We start from the raw sequence: 16847 nt of genomic DNA, 5'->3' as shown, positions 1-16847 counted from the left end.
AGTGTCAGGCTCCGTTTACAACCTACAGTGACATCTGATACAAGAGGGGCAAGCGTCCTGCGCTAGTGAAACCACGACACAACCTGAGCCCTGGACCCGTTTCTCAGGAAGCACCTGTGTTGGGACACCTGGGAGGCTCAGCGGTTGAGCACCTGCCCCTGGCTCAGAGCGTGATCCTGGGATCCTGGGATCTAGTGCCGCATCGGGCTCCCTGCCTGGAGCCTGCTGCTCCCTCTGCCTACGTCTCTGCCTTTCTCTCTGTGTCTTTCAGGAATAAACAAATAAAATGTTAAAAAAAAAAAGAGCACGTGTATTGGTTCATGTAAGCCCAGCCTTGTGATGCAATGAGTGTGGCTTAAAAACCACAAAGCAGCTTGCTTCTCCCCCACGTCACAGTCCCAGCTGGATTGTTCCACGTGGTCGTACACAGAACCAGGGGCCCTCATCTTCCATCAGGGCGTCATCATCTCCCACAGGGTGGAAAGGGTCACCACTCTGACCAGGTTGCAGTTGGGGGGACAGACAAGGGGCACGCGAGAGACACGTCCACTGTCCTCAGGTGTGGGCCAAGCACGGGCCACCCATTCCTGTCACTTCGGCTCTCAGCCGGCCTGTCCCCACCCAACCGCATGAAAGGCTGGGAGAGGCCACCCACCAGACACCCCGTTCGCTCAACTGCCACTTGGTAGTGGCCAAGGACACCCGGAATGGGCTTGGGGCGGCGGCTCATGGTCTCTGCGATGAACCCCTAGAGGAACAGCCATCGGGACGGTGAAGGAAAGTGGCGTACGGTGTTCGGAACCCAACACATCACAAGGAAACGAGTGCTGGGTTTCCTGTGGGCACGATTAGCCTGGTTCATCTGTGGGGCTCAAGGGGCTCAAACTAAGAAACATCAGTAAAGGACTTACTGAAATATTTATCAGAAGATAAGAGGAGTCCCTCCTAGAGGTGGAAATTCCCTGTCACTGGAGGTGTTCAAGCACAAGCTGGAAGAAGACCTTTGCACTCCTTTTAGAGGGGCTGGGATTTCTTCGCACACCCCGAGTTCCTTTCCGGTCCTGCTTCTCCCTAAACTTGTGTTTATAGGGTATAGGATAAGGGAACAGAAAATCCCAACGTCTCTTAAGTGCTTGCTACATGTGTGTCCCCACCACAACCTTGGGAGGGAGGCATTGTTCGCGGATTATTGATGTTTGCAAAGGTGAAGGGCCCAGAGCGATTGGGTGGTGTTGGTGGGGTTGCAATCAACACCCATGCGATGGGCCACCCCCTGCTGTTTCCATTATGCTGCTGCCTCCCCAGTGCAGGTCAAAGCTCAGTTGCCTTCCTCTCGTCTCCTCCTTATCTCATCAAGGTTCACTGCCTGGGTGGGACTCGCTGTTTTCTATAGGGTTTAGCACACGACAGTATCACTTGAACATCCGGCCCCTTTTCCAGCCCTTACTGGGCCAAACGATTGATGTGTCACCCACGCTTTTCCTCAGCCCACAGGCAGCCGGCTCTTCATTCAGAAGCTCGGGCCTCTCTCCTCTCTTCCCCACGAGGACTGACTGCAGGGGTTCCCCTGCAACCCCACACCCAGCTGCAGGCAGTCACTTTCTGCTCCCACCCGCCGTATCGTGGGAAAAGGGAGGTTTAACCTGAAGTTAATTCTTCAGCCCTTGTGCATTGAAATGGATGTCAAAAGTGAATTAATCACCACCGAGGCTTCCACCCTAGAAAATTTACCCAGATTCCCTCCAAAGAGAGGATGACTCACGCGAGCACCTGTTTTGTTTCCTTAGTAACTGGTCTTAGATTTCCCCCTTGCATTTGCTTGCAGGCCAGCGGGCAGATGGGAGGGAGCAAGGAGGCTCAGGGCACAGGCTGTGTCACCTGTGATACTGCGTGCGGACTTCGCGGCTCTGTAATCCCCCCAGCATGGATTCAACCTCACACTCGGGGTGGATGTAAGTCTGGAAAATTACTGATGCCCACAAGGAAGGTTTGGTGACACACGGTGAAATAGGCACCGGCACGATCTCTGTATGGGGAAGGGGACTCACCTCTGCATCAGAGATGTACTTTCCTTGCCTGTCACCTTTGCTGTAATTACAGTTAGGTGCACAACCCCATCAAGAAAGAGGTGGGAGGGGTGGGGTGGGGGTGGGCGGGAGAAGTTCAATCAAACCACTTTTTTTTTTGGCTTAACCACAAGAAATAATATCTCAGAACTGGTTTTATGTAGATTTAGATGGTTTTGTCTCTCTCTTTCACAAAGCCCTCTCTTGCTGGCACTGTGGGAAAATAAAAAGAATATTTGGATCAAGAGCTGGACACCCGTATCCCAAGGTGCTCTCAGCCCCTAATGAGCTGATCCCTGTTAGCACATCGCTTGGCTTCTCTGGATTTCCTCTTTGGAAACTGAGAGACTCAGTTATTATCCCTTCCTAATTCTAAAATTTGGACTCCATCTCCTGGGATCTGATTGAGCCTTGAAATTAAAACTAGAGTTTCAAATAAAATAAAATAAAATAAAACTAGAGTTTCAAAAAAAAAAAACAAACTAGAGTTTCACACCTAGATTTTGGGGACCAAGATTGTCCAAAGATTACCTATTCTATCCCTTTATTTTACATATTTTGTCCAAAAAGTTTAAGTTATTTTGTCCAAGATCACATAAAATTCAAATTTTTTTCATAGTTGACTTTTTAGTTTCTATGTTTATCATAATTTAACATGCTTATTGGTACAGTCAAGTGGTTCCACAAGACTTGTCATAAAAATAGTCATCCTGGGATGCCTGGGTGGCTCAGCGGTGGAGCGTCTGCCTTCGGCTCAGGACGTGACCCTGGGGTCCTGAGATCGAGTCCCATATTGGGCTCCCCCCTAGGAGCCTACTTCTCCCTCTGCCTGTGTCTCTGCCTCTCTCTCTGTGTCTCTCATGAATAAATAAATAAAATCTTATAAAAAATAGTCATCCTAACACCCTTTTTTCCCAACTCCCCAAAGGCAGCTACTTTAAAAATGTTTTTAACTAATGCTTTGGTTATTTACTTCAATATCTCTAAATATTATATGTTGCAGCTTTAGGTATTGCTTCGATCACAAGATATAAATTTCTCATCCGTCTCTTTTCCCTGTGTAGTTACACCATAATTTTGTTCAGATCAGTGATCAGTATTAATTTGATGACATAAACATTATTCTCAGTTGAGCTATGATGCATGTTATAATTACCTTTCCTTTCTGTTTTCTTTTCCCTGAATTTTATAATGATCATGTTTTAATTTTGCTTAATTCTCTGCGAGTAATCGCAAATTCAACCCAAACTCCCTCATAGTTACATCGAGCTTATATTTTAAAACTCACTTAGATATTGTACAAACTTCAAGTTCTTGAAGACATATGTCCCTGAACTTTCTGATCTACTTCAGTCTGGACCGGTCGCTCTCCAGGCCTCCTACACAGCACTCTCTACTTGTGCTCTCCATTGGCCATCTTGCCACAAACACCCTTCACCTCCCTCTTGTGTGAGATCTTCAGTTTTCTGGATTCTATGTCTTTCTCTTTCAGGGTTTACTTTCTGGTTTTAGCAGAGCATTTGCTCTAGTAAATACCCAAGGAAAGGTACATGGGAAGTAAATTTTTTGAGACCTTGCCTGTCTAAAATATTTTTATTGTCCTCTTAAGGGTGATTGATAGCTTTTCTGGGTATAGAACCCTAGATAGAAAATTATTTCTTTCTACAGCATGTTGAAGGCATTTGTGCATGTTAATATGATCCAGTGCTGCTGTTGAGATGGGTAGGGCTCTGTATCTGTGAAAGAATGCTCTCTGACTTTCATGCAGAGGTTATAGGATTGCTGAGAAGGCCCTAGGCTTCTTTGCATTTGTCACACTGACTCATCTCCATCTTTTTCTGTACCTGCCACTGGCTAGTTGCTTGCTTTAGGACTTGGTCCATAAATCCCTTTTTTTTTCTTCAATTTCATTTACAGTGAAAACATGGCTGACATGTGGGCTTACTACTTTCACATCAATATGAGTTTGAATGAAATAACAAGCATGCCCTGTGAAAGCATTTGCTTGACAAACAGTATCTGGATGCTCAAAAAATCTCACAGGAATTTTCTCTATACGGAAGAGAAAAATCAGATGGAAATTTCAGCTGTAATAGCAACTTTAAAAAACCTTAAGAGGTTACTATAATTAATCTTATCGCAATAAAGTTGAAAATATAAATAATTTTTAAAGAAACATAAATTATCAAAATTTATAGAAGACATATGAAGCCTGAATAAATCTGCCATTTTAAAGAAATATCATCAGTTATCCATAATTCCTCCTAACCCTTTTATTTCTGGCTTTTGTGGCTTGACATTATGTTTTTATTGAGATTTATCCATGTTGTCTGTGGCAGGAAATTGTTATTTTCATGGCTGTGTAGTATTTGTTTCATGAATATATCAAAATTTTTGGTCCATTGCGTTATTGAGAGCACCGGGGCTGTTTCCAGCTTGGGTCTACTGTAAATATCTCTGAATGAACATTTTTGTACCAATATCCAACATCTTAAAGGTTGTATGTAGGCATTTCTGTTAGATAGATAGCCAGTAGTGGGATTGCTAATTCCCGTGCTGAAGTTAAGAGTATACATATGTTTAATTTTGGTAGATGCTGCTTAAGACTTTTCTAACGGGGCATATCACATTATATTTTTACGGGAAGTGTATGTGAATCCATTGCTCTGCATCCTTATCAGTACTTGGTATTATCAGTTGTTAAAATTTTAGCCCTTTAATTAGTATATAGAGCTGTCTTTCCATGATTTTACTTTGCATTTATCTTGTAACTACTAAGGTTGAGCATGACTTCATACGTCTATTGACCATTTCTATATCCTCTTTGGTGAAATGCCTGCTCAAAATTTTTGCCCATTTTTTGGGAGGGAAGGGTGAGTAATACCTATTTCTTCTTGCCTGATTTATAGGAGTTACCATGTATACATATATATCTGATACCTGGATATATTTTCTTTATGTTTAATGTTGGTGGTATCCCATGAAAGATATCTTTGCATATTCCAATGTTACATTTCTGTGTTATCTTCCCATTTAAGTCCACAACTAACTTGAAATTGATTTTAACAAATGGCACAAAGTAGATGTCAATATATTTTTTTCTGTGTGGATATCCAGCTGACAAAGTCACTTATCAAAAAGACTATGCTTTTCCACTGCTTTGCAGGAGTAATCTTTGTCATGAATCAAATGACATCACATGTGTTGGTCTATTTCTGGATTCTATTTTTCTTCATTGATCTATTTGTCTCTCTCTGCACAGTATCACACTGTCTTAATTACCTTAGCATTATACAAGTCCTGATATCTAGCTGAGTGAGTCTCCAAGTTTGTTCTTCAAGATTGTCTTGATTCTTCTTTTTTTTTTTTCTTTTTCTTTTATTTTTAAAGATTTTATTTATTTATTCATGAGAGACACAGAGAGAGGCAGAGACACAGGCAGAGGGAGAAGCAGGCTCCATGCAGGGAGCCTGATGTGGGACTCAATCCTGGGACCTGGGATCACGCCCTGGGCGGAAGGCAGGCGCTAAACCGCTGAGCCACCCAGGGATCCCTGTCTTGATTATTCTTGGCCCATAGTTGTTCCATATAAAATTTAGAAGCAGCCTGTCAATTTATACATGTGCATGTACACAGACACAGACACACAGACACACACAAACTCTGTGGGAATTTTAATTGGAAACACATTCAATTTATGAATCAATTGGTGGGGGGTTGGCAAGTTTCCAATACTGAGTCTTCCTATCCATAAGAAAGGCATATTATTCCATTATTTTAAATTTCTTTAATTTCCCTCCATAATGTTTTGTTGTTTTCAATGTAGAGGTCTTACACATATTTTAATAGATAACTGTTTAATGCCAATGCTAATATAAATAGTATCATTATAAAATTTTATTTCTAGTTGATTGTTTCTAGTATATAAATATACAGCTGAATTTTGTGTATCGACTTTGTATCCAGAGACCCTGTTATATTCACCTTTTAATTTTAACAGTTCATAGGGTTTCCATGTACTCAATCATATGGTCTACAAATTATGATGGTTTTATGTTTTCCTTTCCAATTTTTATGACATCTCTTTGTGGGGGTGGGTTTTTTTTTTTTTTTTGCCTTATTTTATTGCCTATTTTATTGTCTGGTACCTGCAATACAATGTCTTGATACTGCTCTCAGGAGAAAAGCTTTTAATATTTCCTATTAAGTCCAATGTATGCTGTAACTTTTTTCTGAAAACATTTTTAATTTTAGATTAAAGAAGCCTCCTTCTATTTCTAGTTTTCCACAAGTTCCATAAGGTACCGAACATTATCAAATAATTATCCTGCATCTATTGAGATGATCATATAATTTTCCCCCTTCATTCTGTTAGGTAGAAAATTACATTGATTGGAGTTTCTAATGTTAAATAGCCATGCATTGCTGGAATAAACTCAATTTGGTCATAATGGCTTATTCATTTTATGTATGATACTGAATTCTGTAAATATTTCATATATAGTTTTTGCAACTATGCTAAGAAGAGTGACTAGTCTGTAATATTCCTTTCTTGTTTTATTCTTATCAGGTTATTATATCAAAGGCTATCTCTGGAATCTTGGTCCCTAAAATTTTGACTCCCTTGGTTGTTATTTGAGATCTTCAAATAGCTGCATGCTTTTTAAAAAAAAAATACTATTCAGCTTTTATAATTGTTCTCAGGGGAGGGTTCGTCTGATACAAGCCACTCATGGATAGCCACAAACAAAAGTTTTGCTTTTTACAAATTGGATAAACCAACAAAACTTCAAACAAATTTCTAACCTTTAGTTAACCTTTTGACCTGTTTCAGTTCCTGAAAAAAGTTTTTGGTTCCCCAAAGCGTAGTTTAGCCTTACAGTGTCATTTAGTGCCCTCCTCTGTTAAAACAGAGTTGTAGGAAAATAAATGGAATTTAATTATAGTCATAATATTTTGTCTTCATCAAGAAGGAAAAAAACCAATGCAGTTGGACAATGTTAACACGGCTGTGATGTTTTTCCAATATTATCATTATTGTAAGGGGCGCTCTACCACACTGAGTGATGGAAGTCAAAACTTTTGTTGGGCAAAAGAGAAGGAAGTCTTCGCAATTCATATTCTATACCAACGATTGACAAGAGAAAGACATTATCTGGGCAGCAAGATAAATAAATTATATCCTTTCTTTTAAATGGATGTTAAGTAAATTTCTTGGATCTGCCTGAGGAATATGGGACGCATCCTATAGTAATGAAATATATGGTAAGGTCTGAAATAGATGTAAACATTTAAAAAGGGGAGAGTGGAGACGTTAAGATAACTCTACCATTTGTTGAACTCCTACTATGTGCTAGAAGCTTTGCTGGCATTATCTCACTTAATCCCTGCAAACATAATGGCTGATTTTTATCTCCATCTTATCAAAAAGGAAATTGAAACTCAGAACAAATAACTTTCCAAAAATCATACAGGTAGTAAGTGGGATTCAAGTCTAGATCTGTTCAACTCCAGTCCTATATCTTTCTATTAAAATAGGCTGAGACTAAATAAGAGAGAAATCAGGTTTTCTTATCAGTAAAAACTAGTTTCTCTGTTAGTAAGCCCTGTAAATGGTACTGGGAAGGAAGAATTTAGTTACATGTTTATGGTTTGTTGGGCAAAGATTTTATTTTGGGTGTGTATTTCCTTTGTCTCTGGAGTTCTTGGTATATTCTCAAATAAAAACATTTCCTGTTTATTACAGACTGGGCTAACATCCAATAATCAAGCTATATAAACAAATTCCAACATTTTTCTATCCTATGTGGAATTGCATCCTGTGTATCTATGGTTGACTGGCTCAGTGGTCTAGGAAATGGTGCCAATTGAGTCCAGGTCATGGGTTAAATCTACATTTCCTAAATGTGTTTTATAGAACATACCAGTTCTACATGACGTTGACAGATATTATTCAGGAAAAAAAAGTGAGCATCTAGGAATTTTCACAGCCATTAATAAAGTCTGGATTAAGCCAAGTTAAACAAGTTTATTTCAGACTTTCCTAGACCTTAAAATATTAACATATATGGTATATGTAATCTTCGAGGGGAGGTATAGTATAAGTGTTTTCAAAGTTTATGTGGTTCCAGAATGCTTTATCTGAAGAATATCTTCTAGAATGGGTATTATGTAGACCATATTTTGGGGATGATGAGTTAGATGCCTTATAGGCCGATTAGTTTTGTGGTAGCATACTACATTGTTGGCCACAGGAGGGACGGTATAAAAGTGTAAACAAAGGAGCCCATGGTCTGGCCATCCTAGTGAGCGGCACAAAAGTGTTGGTACAGAGCCTGGGTGACCTTCTGAAGGGACATTGTAGAGGGGATTCCTGCATAGAAGGGAAGTTGAACAAGATGGCCTTTAACTTTTTCTACATTCTAAGGTGTTTTGTTTCCATGAAAATCACAATCTCTTTTAGAAAAACCAACAAAAAGTCACATCTGTAATTGTGTATCTTAATGAGGTAAAGTCTCAGAAGCCATGACAAAGAGATCCACAATACAATGCTTTAAATAGAGTAGAGGTTTATTTCTTTTGTACAAGTCCCAAGGTGAGGGGTGCCTGGGTGGCGCAGTCAGTTAAGTGTCCAACTCTTGGTTTCAGCTCAAGTCTGATCTCAGGGTTGTGAGATCGAACCCTGAGCCAAGCTCTGCATTTAATGTGGAGTCTGCTTGAGTTTCTCTCTCCCTCTCCCTTTGCCTCACCCCATTGTGCTCGCTCGCTCTCTCTCTTTCTCTCTCTCTCTCTCACTGAAATAAATAAATAAATCATTTTTTTAAAAAGTCCCAAGGTGAGTATTCCAAGTTGGCTTGACTCCACAAGATGCCTCGTCCCAATTTCCTTCCACCTCGTTGCTCTGCTCCCCTGAGGTATTAGCCTCTTTCACGTGGCTTCAGCTAGCTCCCTTGTCCATGTACTTTCCACTTCACAAGAAAAGAGATTCTGGTCAAGCAATTCCCTTCCAATTACTTTAGGCTGAAGTTACCTACATCAATTTGCCCACATGTCCCTGGGAACAATCTAATCACATGGCCATGCCTCACTGCAAAGTGAGACTGGAAATCCCGTCTCTAAGTGGGCAGTTAGGTGCCTAAGAAGAAGGGAAGAAGAGATTTGGGGAGGACAGCTAAGACTCTGCTATATTATAGTTGAGATAAACACTAATTGGTAATCACTGCTTAGGCATTACTGCCATTTACTAATGAACAGCCAGTTCAGACTGACCGAATCCTTCCAAGAAAAATATTGAGTTCCTGTCAATGTGATACTCAAGTACTCCAATTTATGAAGCAAGGAGTTTCTCAGAAGAGTTCTGATTATCTGTAAGGGCTGGAGCATCAGTGCAACAAGTCTGAAGGAGCTTTAAGGGTCAGTAAACAATTCATCATCAATTTCCTTGCAGGCCCATTCTTTATTGTCCTCGGTTCCTTAGCTGTTTTTTTTTAAATGGCTCAAGAAGGGAGAAAACCTGGCAAATCTCCTAGATTTTCTAGACTTTACACAGCCTCAGCAATGTGTAACACTGAGGGACAAGCCCATAGGAGAGAGTAAATAATTATAATAATAATTTTAATGATTATTATTATTATGCCCGTCAGATAGGAAACCAGTTGTATTGTAAATATTTTAAATTTTCTGTATTTATGCTGTTTTGACATTTTAAAAAGAAACAACAACATACGTTTCTGGCTGGGGAAAGACTGTCCCTCTCTGGGATAGCCAATTCATGGAGATACTAAAAAGGACCCCTGGGGCACCTGGGTGGTTCAGTCAGTTAAGCATCTGCCTTCAGCTCAGATCATGATCTCAGGATCTTGGGATCAAGACTCACATTGGGCTCCCTGCTCAGCAGAGAGTCTGCTTCTCCCTCTCACTCTACCTCTGTCACCTGGTCATGCTCCCTCGCTCTCAAATAAATACTATCTTAAAAAAAAAAAAAAAAAAAAGGACCCAACCAGACACATACCCTTGATATGCAAACTCACACATCCAGAGCCTTACTTCCTCTATCTGGCCAAATACCCCAGAGAGCAATATTCTTCTGCCTTAGTCATCCCAAGGCCAGGGGCCAAGCAACTAGGACCACCCCTACAGCCTGCAGAAACTACTCAAAGTAGCCAATCCAGACTGTTTATCCTGCCCTGCCTTGTCCTTCCTAAGGAAACCCCAAGAAAAGGTCTGGTCTAAGTCTTCCCCATTTCTGCCTTTTGCTGTCTAACCACCCTGGTGACTTTCCCATGTATGGAAATGACATGCTGCATGGCATGCTGTACCCTCGTGGACATTGTGAGTATAGTAAACTTTATTTTTTTCCTGAGCTTCTCCTCTGCTTCTTGTGGCTGCACCTGACTGACCATCTCATAAAAGGATGCAAGGCACCCAGTCAAGAGCAGGTTTTAGAGCCAACCAGAGAGCCCTGAAAATGGATCTGCTGGTCTACCTGTTTCACTCCGTCTCTCCCTCAGGGTGCAGCCACGCATGCTAGGTATTTGGGGTTCTATTTCTTTCCTTAGGGTTACTCCCAGGCAGTAGTGACAACTCCTTTTGCAAAACCAAGATCACTATCAAGTCTGCAGAGTAGGTGAATTCCATACGGAACAATTCAGAGGACAAAATGCCCAAAATTCCTTCTCTGACCACCTGGATCAGAAATTTCACCATCTCTTGGGCCGTCTGGGTGGCTCCAGTGGGTTAAGTGACAGACTCTTCTTTTCAGCTCAGGTCATGATCTCAGGGTCGTGGGATTGAGCCCCGAGGTGGGCTGTGTACTCAGCAGAGAGTCTGCGTGAGTTTCTCTCTCTCCCTCTCCTGCTGCCTACCTCCCTGCCACCAGAATAAATAAATCTTTTTTTTTTTTTTAAAGAAATTTTACCACCTCAGGTTCTCTGGTGATTTGAAAAATTCAGAGGTCTTAAAAAGATTCCTGTTAAAGTGAAAATATCTGTGGGAGAGAAAAATATCACAAGCAAGTTGTCCTCAAATCTAGGCATTTTACTTAGGTCCTGCTTTTACCCTACTATCTCAGAATCTCTAAAATAGGACCTGGGCTTTTCCATTTTGTTTTCAACTTTCCAGATTATTCTATATTCAGTTTTTGGAACCAGGAACTTATGCCATTCTCAGTTAATAAGTTAGAGATTCATCAACACCTGAGAACTGTTTTAAGGGACGAAAACTTGGGAGAGGGAAAAGGAAAGAGTAGGAATGGGAAGGCTCTGGAAATTCCACAGAAAGTCTCATGAACATGGGTGCTTCCTTCTTAATGTCTTTTTTTTAAACCTTAACTGAAAAATGGCCATTTGTCAAACAATATACTTTATTAGCTTTCTCAGTTCTGAAGTTCTCACATCTTATGGAAATGTCTTGATCCCATTCTCTAATTGCTAGGAAATATCATGTCACATTTTATTTTTATCTCTTTGTTTTCTCCTAATTCATGAGATCAATAGAGCATGGGTATTAAGGTTTGAATAATCTTCCAAATGTGGGAGGAATCCTGAAAAGGTCTTTCACTCCATTCCCGGTAGATCTACGGAACTTCTAGGAGATGTGTTGGTTTCCAGGTATAAAAACTGAAAGGGAAAGGCAATCCACAGCCTACTGCAGCATCCTTTGCCTGTATGCATCAGATCTTCAGCTCAGGGGCCTTTTCCTTCCATTGAACTTCATCTTTTCTGCTTGATATTCAAGTCTATTTTTTCTGGTTTTCTGCCTTCTGGAGAAATGGAGAACAGCTGGTTAGAGACCTCCTATTCCCTGAAGGCCAAAGAATTCCCCATTAACATTCTTTTTTTTTTTTTTTTTTCAGACTAAATAACTCTGCTCTCCATAACCTTTCTATGGGCTCATTTCCTATTCCCTTATTTTCATAGCTCTCCTTTGGATGTAGTTTCTTGTAACAAGACATGAATCAATGCCAAATATAACCAAAGAGTTCTTTCCTGTCTTTTCGAAGACAGTCTACAAGTTACATGACTGTCCTAATTTAAAAAAACAAAAACAAAAACAAAAAACAATTTTGTTGGCTATTGCTAATTGAGATTCAACTTGTGGTCCACATTTTCTTGGGTTATTGGGGAGGGCTATTTGGTAGAGATAAAATAGCTCCAGGTTAGAAATCCAGATAGTTGTGTTCTAGACCCAATTTTATCACAATTAAGCTATATATCTTCTTACTTACTTTTAAGAATGCATTTAGATTTGTTTGGTTCATCTATAAAGTAAATCAAATGGACTAGTTGACCTTTTAATTTACTCCTCCTGTGAATTCTTGTTCCTACTTTCTTTTATTTTGATTCATTTCTGTTTTTTCAATAACCAAGTTATCTGAACTCCCGCAACACTTTCTTTATACCTTTCTTATAGATGTAACATTCCTTGCCCAGAATGTAATATTTTATATCATATAAGACACGCATGCCACAGCTTTCCTACCAGCTTAAAAAAAAAAAACATTAAAAGGCAGGACCCACATAACTATGAATGGCTTTAGCACAGTGCTTTATCAATAAACAGTTGTTGAATGAGTCTATGCATAAATATTTAATGTTCTCCTGTCAAATCAAAAGTAGCAATTTTTAGAGTGGGGAAATTATGCTGCCAAATTCGTCCTATGTGCCCCGGCAGCCCTATCTCTGCCCCCACTGTGGTGAGATGTCTCCACTATCTGTACTGGCCTCTTGCAGATAGTCTATTGCACGTAGATATGTCAATGACAAGACAGATAACTGATAAACAAGGTTGTTTTCCCCAGAAGAAACTCAGAGACTTCAAAAGATTTGCAGAACAAAAAGAACAAAGACTCCAGACTACAGGCTAGAAAGAAGGAAAGACTAGAAAAGTATAGAAGAGTTTGAGTTGAAAAAGAAGTATCTGAAGTAGAAGGTGAATAGATTTCCTGAGTGGCCTCTGACCAAGAGATTAAGCTCTACCCTGAAGGCTGGAGATAGAAGTGTAATATTTGGGCTCAGGGAAACTGGTGGGAATAGTCTCAAAAACTGGACCCTTATCAGCTCTGGCCACCTGTGATTTCCTAACTTGTAAATACTTTGAACTTCTATTGACTCACCTGCTAGAGAGCCCATATTACTGCAGGCCAGAGGCCCAAAAAGCATGGAGTGTTGTCATGGTGACAGCTCACTGTGAAAAGTGACACAAAGTGGAGCTGGAGGTCAATGTGAGAGATTGGAGGGTTTCTAGGCTGAAAGCACAACAGAGAGACCCCAAGCTCTGGGGAACAGGCTAATGATGAGCTGACTGCTGGTTCTACCTCCCTGTCAGAAGGCCAGCTTCAGGCATAGCTAATCTACTATTGACCATTCTTAGGCTCTTTTCTTAGAAGGAAGCCAGCAGGCCTAAAAAAAGGTAGTTTGCAGTTTATTTTTATCTTCCTTAGGTCTTCAACTAAGTGGAATAGAATTTGATGGGGGCCAAGTCACCAGAAATCAATAGAGACACCATAGACATTTATGTTCATGCAGAGATCACTCCCTAGTACCTTCCATGACCCGGGGATTCAGGGCCAACCCAATACAATTCTGTGTATAGAATAAGGATATGTTCTGAGCACCAGAATCACACCCCACTCCCCATCCCCCTTGCTTTTCACTCAAATTGAAACAATTTGGTGCCACTCCCGGATGAGCTGGAGGCCAAGGCCTCGAGAACAGAACAAGAAGCACCCTCTTATCTAACAAGAAGATGATATTATTTCATTATTACAGCCTACAAGTGGCCTTCCAAGAAAATTGTCCTTGTGATCTGGTTACTTGCAGAAGGAATGGTCACGAAGTAACTAGTCTAAGATTAGGGCACCGTCCCTGGCAACCATCTCCTAAGTTCTTCCAGGCTTATAGCTAGGAAAGGAGTCAGTGAAGCATCTTATTCTAAGGGTGGTCTCTGAGGTTTCTCTGCCAGAGTCTGAAGCTTGGTTCTACCTCTGAGTAGTTGGATGGCATTTATGTAACAGCGCCGGGCCTCAGCTTATTCACCCATAAAATGGGGATATAATTATTATCAGTAGTTATTATTATTATTATCTCATAAGGTTGTTGTAGGATTGAATGTAAAACGCTTAGAACAGTGCTCAAAAAATATTAACTATTTATATAGGGCTGCTAATTCCTTTCTCCAACCCGGGATCGAATCCCACGTCGGGCTCCTGGTGCATGGAGCCTGCTTCTCCCTCTGCCTGTGTCTCTGCCTCTCTCTCTTTCTCTCTGTGTGACTATCATAAATAAATAAAAATTTAAAAAAATTTCCTTTCTCCAGATGATGTCATCCATTCCCAATATGTAGTTGTTAAATTTTCAAAAAATCTGAAAGGGCTAATTACTCAAAGCTAAGCATTCTGTAGGTATGGTATTATCACTATGTAGTTTTTGTTTAGAGTTTTTGGTTATTGTTTAGTGGTCCAGATGAACACTTGGGTATGTCAACTTTCCAGTGCTACTGCATTGGAATTATTGCGGCAATGCTTGATGGCATAAAACTTGGCAATCTCTGTCATCAATTATCTGTCAGTTAGTGAGTTATCCAAAAATAACTTCCTGAGGATACTCTTGGCCCTTCTCTCCCTTGGCTCAACTCAGAGGGACAGTGGGGTGGCTTCCATTTAGGCATAGTTCTTGTCTGGTTCCTAAATTTTTATAATAGTATATCAATTCTTCCCCCGGATTGACCGAGTCTTAAAACATATGGTTTTGTCTTAGACTTGTTAACACTGGAGAACTACATTCCAGATATTTGTCAGAGGATATAATTTCTAGCATACTGCTGTAGTTATAAAGATATCAAAAGCCCTGCTGAGAAAAATAATAGTCATAGCGGATTGTGTGTCTTTCTGTACTCTTAGGTCAATGGTTTCCCAGATTTTTATATTTCACAGACCACTTTTAAAAAATACGAGGATGGTGACTGACATAGGTTGCTAACTTCCTTTACCAAGCAAGGATGTAACAAAAGGATGGTCTTCTAAATTGAAGTTTCATAGTAATTTAGTGCTATGAAACCTTTACTAATCACTGCACTGTTTTTAATTTTCATCATGAACCCATGGAAATTTCATCACCGACTGCCAGACTGGTACCTGAGAACAAATGGATAATTTACAACTTATCCCTCGATGAAACCAGATCATCAGTGGCTTCACACCTGGGATGCATCATTATGGGTATCTGCAAAAGTGCCTCTACTGAATTGTGCTTTAATATGATGCCCTTGGCTAAATAAAGAGCATTATTAAAAGGGTTCCTTTGAAGCTTTTCACCTCATTTAGTTCAAAGATGTTGCAAAGACATTATTGTTTACATTATTCAATGATCTCTTTTGGAAGACCTACTGAAGAAACCTCTCTCTGGTCTCAATGACAGAAGTACTTGGACTTGTCTGAGCATTGGATTGACTTGGCTAATCTTCTATATTATTTGGCTATTTTATTCCACTTCAAACATGCCGCTAGAAGTTTTTAATTCAAATACATGGCTCACCTCTATAAGCACACAGAATTTCAAGAAATGTAATTTGCACGTTCACCTTGTTCCTGACTCTGGCTATTCTCTTACTATGAGTTTCTTTTGGCCACTTTTTTTTTTTTTTTTTTTTTTTTTTACCCCTTTGACATTGCTGTACTATATATTTGTTTGTAAGCCATCCTAAATCCTTCCAGAGCTAGAAGGGATATATTTAAGCACATAAATTAGTCAATGGAGGCCCACCTGCGACTTAGAGCTTCATGAGGATCCTTAACTGCCCAGGGGGTCCGAGAACATATCCAGAACTTGTCTGCACAGATTTCTCTGTGCTGACTGGACAGAAAATCGGCATATGTAGCCCACCGAGATGCTAACAGCTGACACTGGCCTGATTGTTGCTTTGCTCTGTATTTTAAAAGGAGCCATCAAGGACTTACCTAATGTGAGTGACATGGGAATTTCAAGTGCTGTAGAAAAGCCAGCAAGGGACCTCATAGTAGTGTTTGTCCAACTATAGAGCCCGACGTATTAGGGGGTTATAAAATCAGGGTTATGATCAACAGTTTTTTAAATAAAAAATTTTAAATTTTTACTGTACCTTCATTGTATTTATTTATTTATTTATTTTTGTAACTTCACTTTATGGAAAATAGAACCAACAGGGTGTGTGTGTGCGCGCGCGCATGCGTGCACACACCTGCACACACACACACAGAGGTGTGGGGAGAGATAGATTTATTTTAAGGAATTGTCTCACATGATTGTGGAAGCTTGGTAAGTCCAAAATTTTCAGGATGGTGGGCAGGCTGAAGATCCAGGGAAAAGTTGATACTGTGGTTTGAGTCCAAAAGCAGACCGCCAGCAGAATTTCCTTCTCCTGGTAGAAAGTCCTCCTTTATTCTGTTAAAATCTTCAGCTGATTTGATGAGGCCTACCCAAAGGGGAGGGCAGTCTGCTTTACTCAAAGTCCAGCAACTTAAATGTTAATCTCACCCAAAAATATTCTCACTGAAAACACCTAGAATAAAGTTGAACCAAACATCTGGTCACTGTGGCCCAAACAAGTGGACACATAAAATTAACCATTGCATGTACCTTAGTTCAGTTTCACAGATCTAGAAGAAAACAGTGGGTTTTGCCTAAACTACCTAAGTTATTGCAGGTGTAAAGAACAGATTCTAAATGAGCTATACTACTGGTATGCTGGAGGCACCTCCTACTGGCTCCTTTTTTTAAAAAAAATTTATTTAAATTCAATTTAATT

At 40.2% G+C, this 16847-nt stretch overlaps 1 long non-coding RNA gene across 1 annotated transcript; it reads left to right on the top strand.

Moving 5' to 3' along the window:
• Nucleotides 1-10185: 10185 nt before the first annotated feature.
• On the top strand, nt 10186-15360 carry LOC102153123. Its single transcript, XR_005375970.1, has 2 exons — nt 10186-10397; nt 15191-15360. It is a non-coding gene; the product is annotated as an uncharacterized LOC102153123 (long non-coding RNA).
• The last annotated feature ends 1487 nt before the right edge of the window (nt 15361-16847 follow it).

The sequence above is a fragment of the Canis lupus genome, chromosome 22 (genome assembly GCF_011100685.1).
Source record: "Canis lupus familiaris isolate Mischka breed German Shepherd chromosome 22, alternate assembly UU_Cfam_GSD_1.0, whole genome shotgun sequence".
In the NCBI taxonomy this organism is placed as follows: domain Eukaryota; kingdom Metazoa; phylum Chordata; class Mammalia; order Carnivora; family Canidae; genus Canis; species Canis lupus.
This window is presented reverse-complemented; position numbering and strand designations above follow the sequence as displayed.